This window comes from Schistocerca cancellata, chromosome 2 (assembly GCF_023864275.1).
Source record: "Schistocerca cancellata isolate TAMUIC-IGC-003103 chromosome 2, iqSchCanc2.1, whole genome shotgun sequence".
NCBI lineage: Eukaryota > Metazoa > Arthropoda > Insecta > Orthoptera > Acrididae > Schistocerca > Schistocerca cancellata.
In genome coordinates this window covers 782,338,058-782,344,436 of record NC_064627.1, presented here as the reverse complement: position 1 = coordinate 782,344,436, position 6,379 = coordinate 782,338,058, and positions in this window count along the sequence as shown.

Genomic DNA, 6,379 nt, shown 5'->3' with positions numbered 1-6,379 from the left:
AGGAGCTAACGTTGACCATGACGAGTGGTGGGGGAGGGGGGGGGGCAGTAGGTAATATCTGATTACACAAAGGAGTAACTGTCTCAGAAAGGTTGCTGAGTCTAGTATATGATGCTGTCAACTCCGACCATCAACAGACACTTAGGTGCCTACATTACCTGATCAAAACATCCGAGCATCTATTAATGGACATTAATACGAGCTGCGTTCGTTCTTCTCCTTAATGATAGCTTGAAAATTGTTGGGGACAATTTTAGTGACGTGTCTGAATGACTGCGGAGAGTTTCTTTTTCTAGAGCCGAAACCAGAGAAGGTGGCGATGTTGAACGCAGGAGTGAGTAGCGATGTCGACATTCTAACATGTCCGCAGCTCGTGGTCTAATAACTAGCGTTCTTGCCTCTTGGTCACATAGCCCCGTGTTTGACTCCCGGTCGGGTCGGGGATTTACTCCGCCCAGGGACTAGGTGTCTTTGTTGTCTTCATCATTTCATCATCATTTTGGAACAGTGGCGTGACTGAACTGTGAAAAGATTGGGCATTTGTACGGTCGCTGATAACCACATAGTTGAGTGCCCTACGAATCAAATATTATCATCATCAACGTTCTATCACATCCGAAAGGTGTTACACAGAAATCAGGGTGGGACTCCGGGCAGATCAGTCAATTTTAGGAATGTAACGGTACACAAATCACTGCCTCATAGATGCTGCTTTATGACAAGATTCATTATCAAGCTGTTACAATTGTCGTTTACGAATTGTTCCTCTACTGTACGCAATGCACAATGCATTTAGCGATTTATTAAGCCCAATAAAGGGACCACATCTTAACCACAAGAAATACTCCCATAACTTTGCACCATCTCCTCTGTACTTCACTGTTGGCAATACACATGACGGCAGGTAACGTTCTCCAGGCATTCGCCATACTCAAATCCTTCTGTCGAAATGGCACAAGGTGTAGCGCGATTGATAACTCCTAATCACTCGTTGTCAGTCATCCACCGTCCATTGCCGTCACTCTTCACCCCACCTCACGTGTCGCTCTTTACCCAACTTCAATCGTCGCTTAACACTGACTACAGAAATATTTGGCTCCTGAGGAACTGCTCGGGCATTGTACCCTGTTCTTTTTAATTCCTTACACACAGTCATCGCGATAGGAGGACTGCAGGTAGCACTTTGGAACTCACGAGTGATTCCTTCCACTGATTTTGTGCGAGTTCTTACAGTCACTGTCTGCTGCGCTCGACGATACCTGTCTGTCAGTACTTGAGGTATAAATGACTTCAGTCACACCATCAAAAGTCAGTTTGGTCTGCTTTAAAAGGGTTGAAATGTCCCTGGTGGATCTGTTACTCGGGTGACACCCATTGACTAGTCTATGTTCGATGTCACTAAGCTCTCCTGACTGACGCATTCTACTGTTAGTGCTTCTTTACTTCTTTACTGACAATACATTACTCACCTCATCCTTTTTACTCGGGAGGGGGGGTGGGGGAAGGGCAGGGAGGGGGACAGGCGTGATGTCCGCCTCTTGTGACATCTCGTGGTTAATTCTGCATTACATAAGCGCGTTTGGATGCTTTGGAATATGTAACAAAGAAAGATAGCTGTATGGTGAAGAAAATCATTTATATTGGGCAAAGGAGATTCTGTTCGCCCATGATTGTAATAAGACAGTACCACGAGTTTACAATAACCGCAGTCGTGGGTTATGGCATCTGTGTTTGGATGTGCAGTTTACAAGTGGTCAACCTGCGTCTCCAGTGAGAAAAGTACTACGAGGAATACTACTACGATTATGGGGGACCTTTGGTACCGTATCAACTGACTTAGTAACTACAGCATGGCCAAAACTCAAGGACGAAAATAACTTCCGCAGGTAGTGTCAGTGCCAATGGAACTTGGACCATACAATATAGTAGAAAAGATAACAAAGAAATACACAATTGTCACTTTGGATCATATATGGAGAGAACTGCTACAGTGTGGCACAGAAGGTAACTGGCAGAAATATGGGTTTTAAGTCGGGGAAACGGGCACGCTAGTCCATTCGCCGAATATTCTCTAGTTGCAAGAGCTCCTCTGCATGCGTGTTTGATGTGCAGCCGCGCACTGTCATCGAAAAAAATGAAGTCAAGGCCGACTGCATCCCTGAAAAGACGCACTTGGCAAAGGAATACAGTGTCGCAATAACGTTGATAGCTGAATGTATCGAGATGAAAAATTTGGAGGTCAGAATGCCCATGCAACATTATGACCCCATATACACCAATATTTTCACCATGAGAACCATCATTTTCGACAAAATCGGTGGTACCTTCATGAGGCAAGAGGTAGGAACACGTAATGCACCCAGGAAGATTGTCGAACATGCTCGTTTTGGTGGTCCAGGTGTCATGGTGTGGGTGCGCGTAATGTTGGATGGGTGTACTGATCTCTAAACCTTTGAATACTGCACACTCACTGGTGAACGTTATTGTGACACTATACTCCTTCCTCAAGTGCGTCTTTCCAGGGTTGCATTCGAACCTGACTTTATTTTCACTGATACAGTACACAACCGCATCTAATTGGCACGCGGAGAAACTCTTGAAACGAGAGGTTATTCAGCGAATGGACTGGCCTGCCCATTCCCCCGATCCATCGAGCACGTCTGGGATGCCTTGGGGAGACTTGTTGCAGCACGTCCACATGCACCAAGGATCATCCAGGAGTTGCCAACCGCGCTGGTGGAGGAATTAAATGCCCTACCACATTAACTCCTTATCAGTTTCGTGGCCAGCATGAAAGCAGACTGCAGAACAACGCTGCCATCTTTGTGATCACACATCCTATTAAGAACCATATCTTGCCTTCTGTATTGTCCAGAGGACCATCATGAATGGCAATGGCTTCACCATAATTATTGACTTTGAATAAAAGTGTCATTCCTGTTCGTCTTACCTTGCATTTCTTTCTTCTGCACTACACTGAAGCAGTTCTCTCCACATATGATCCAAGTGGCAATAAAATAATGAGTCGTTATTTGAGTTCCAGTGTTATTTTCACCTTGGCACTTTCAAAAGCACAAGCATAATGCAGGTGGCAGTTCTTGTAAACAAATGCTTTGCTAGCCAGTCTCTGCAACCTCCCTCCATTTGTTGCCAGTTTACACAGCGGTGCCTCTGGTTTTAGGAGCATAGTGCAGAAAAATATACAAGATGTCTCAGAAATGTTGCGACAAACTTCAAGGGGTTGTGGAGAGCGTCTTGAGGAACAAACTGAAGATAGGAATCCGTGCCTGGAAAGGTCATCGAACGATGTTACAGAGCGTCGAAGTTATAGGCGCCGGCGCCTGCCACTACGCCACCTGTCTGGCTGCAAAAGTGACTTTGCACACTCACAGACTGTAGGTGGAGTGTCCCGCAATACTGTTTGTTATTCAGTGATCGTGACAGATTGCCACAATCGCTAGCTGTTGCGTAGAAAGGTCTTGTCTCTTATAAATTCCACGCTGTTATGCCTTGGTACATGACGGTTGCGAGCATGGGTTTCCATCTACAGTTTCTCTTTCTTCTGTACACCGAAAAACACTGGAGATTTTATAGGGTTCGAGTAGAAAAATAGGCTGCGGATGGAAGCCCATGTCCAAAAACCACCATCCACCGAGACAACAGAGCCTCGCATTCATATGATACAAGGCTTGTCTATGCAGCTGCTAACTTCTCCACTGGCGATCTTGGCAATCAGTCGCGATAGTTGAATAAAAAAGAACATCGCAAGACGGTTCGCCTACGGTCCGTCGGAGTATTAAGACACGTTTGCTGCCGAAGGGGTGGCCTCGTGGCAGACACCAGCGCCTAGAACTTCGACGCTCTTAGCGTAATCGATGACGTTTCCAGACACGTGCTCCTATGCTCGATTTATTCCTCAAAACGCCCTCTACAATTCCTCGAAGTTTGTCGCAACATTTCTGGGAGACTCTACATTATCAGAAATGAAATAGTCGTGTTGCATTAAGGCCGGGAGGCCCCATCTGGAGAAATTCGGCCCCGAGTTGCAAGTCTTATTTCAATCGACGCCTCACGGATGACTTGCACGACGGTTGATGTTGATGAAATGATGATGAGGACAACACAACACCCAATCCATGAGTGGAGAAAATCTCCAACCCAGCCGTGAACTGGACGCGGGCCTACTGCACTGTAGGCCAACACGTTACCACTCAGCTGTTCAGACGGACTACATTACAGAATACATTAGATTCTAGATCACGAAATTTGTTGGACCTGAACCACACCAGATGGAATGTGCAACGTCCAAAATCATAATTAAAAAGTTATGAAAAGAAGAGGGATGATGTTTAGTTATTAATTACACCTGTTGTCTAAACCGTAAGTCAACGTGTACACTAGCATTAAAACGTGAACAATCCGTTCCTTTCATTTTTAATGTTTTTTCCTACTGACCTCGCTCAATAGCCAGTTCTTCAGACAATCTTCCAGCAAAGGAAAGATGGGTTAACTTCGCAGCCATATAAATTCTCTGATATCATCGATCCAACGTCCAGTTTGTATGCCTCCTTGATGTAGTGTTCTTCAGATCGAAATGAATAAGCAGAAGCTCAGTCCTTTTTGCGATTGTATTCCACTCCTTGATCCTCCACGTACTGAAGTATTCACTAATAAACAACTGTAGGTTAGTATGAGTTATGAGTGTGGTATGATAATATCAGAATCACCATTACAAAAATCTCTTAATGCATGCCTTTTTACTCCTGATGCAGCCTTTATTATTCGAGTACTGAATTGATTAAAATACTAATGCTTAATTGCATTCTTCTGCATTCATTAGATAAAATATCCTCTGCACATTTCCCCAAATCTACTAATACCAGTATTGCTGACCCATACTTACATTTCCTTATTCATTTATTTAACCTGATCAAATTAGGGCCTTCAGGCCCTCTGTTATGTCAAAATAGGGTTTTATGCAAACAGATTTTTACATTTATCTAAGGCCTTTTGGAATAACAGTACCAACTAATTACTAACAGCAGTAGTAGGAATACTTCTACTATTGCAACAACAATAATAAGAATAATAATAGTGACAGTATAAGATAGAAAATATATTTGTGGGGTTCGGAAAGGGAGGAATTTTGACACAGTGAGTTCTAAGATGGAGACGGTCATAAAGATTTGCCCTGCTAGGGACTGGACTGGTGGGAGAAAAGGGTACTTAGCTGTAATGGAGTAAGAGATGGTTACAAAAACAAAGGAAAGCATTATTTCTGTTTTACTAGATAGGTCACTGAATGCCTTTTGAAGGCTTAGAGCCTTTTGAACCATTTTGGCTCATAGTTAGCCACAACGTTCCTCTGTAATGCAAAAATGTGGTGCCCTGCAACGTCACCCTCGGGCCCGGTGATGCTTCAATCAGCAAGTTCTTGACACATGCGAAAAAAAGGTCAGAGTGAAAAGTTCATGTGAGCTGTAAGGTGGGTTCAAGATATCACATTAGCAACAGATAGAACAATTCTGTCCAACGCCACCACTCGTGCACCCCTATGATCACCCCTAGGACCGGAAGGCTGCAAGCAGGTGGTAGAGCAGCAGTGTGTCTAGGAGTTGCCTGCCTGCAGGGGTCTAGAGATAGAAGAGACAGCAATTTCTGTACATGTACATTTTTAATGTGCTTAGCAGAGATGAGCATTTGGCACTGAGTGTGTTGCCAAACTGGCATCTTAGAGGTAACCTTCGCCATTTTACTCATGAGTGCATCAATGTTGCAGGCCCCTATGGTGATGCCACAGAAATGTGCAATACAATAGGGCTGAAAAAGCATAAACGCTCTTTGCTGCTTCAGATCACTTTCAGATTTCTTCGAATGGTTTTGAACATTCTCTAGCGGTTCCACCTTGTATACTAGAGAAATAATTGTGCTCGCACTGCACGCCAAAGGGTCCAGACAGCATTCGAAGGGGTTTTAATCTTAAGACGTCCATAGAGAAGGGTTGTATCGAGCAGGGGGATCAGCAGTGTTAAAGACTGTTAAGAACGTCAGATGACTGAAAGTAAGTAATTGTCTCTTAAACCAAAGAATAGTAAATGAACGCCTACTTTTCCGTTGCACGTCACACTGCAAACTGCCGTTCCTGATCACGAAATGTTGGTAAAAGAACGCCCCAAGAGAAGAGAGAGATTCATCTACGCCTATTATGCCACCTCCTGAAGCCTTTTTATGTCGATTCTGAGTGGCGGTGTGTCTGAAATGTTTCCTTCGGCGGGCCATTAGAAAACCGCATGATTTCAATGTTAGGTGTCGCTGTTCTGACACCCACTACAGATGCATCAAAAGGAGTAAAATGTGGGTAAGAGGGAGTGTTACGACC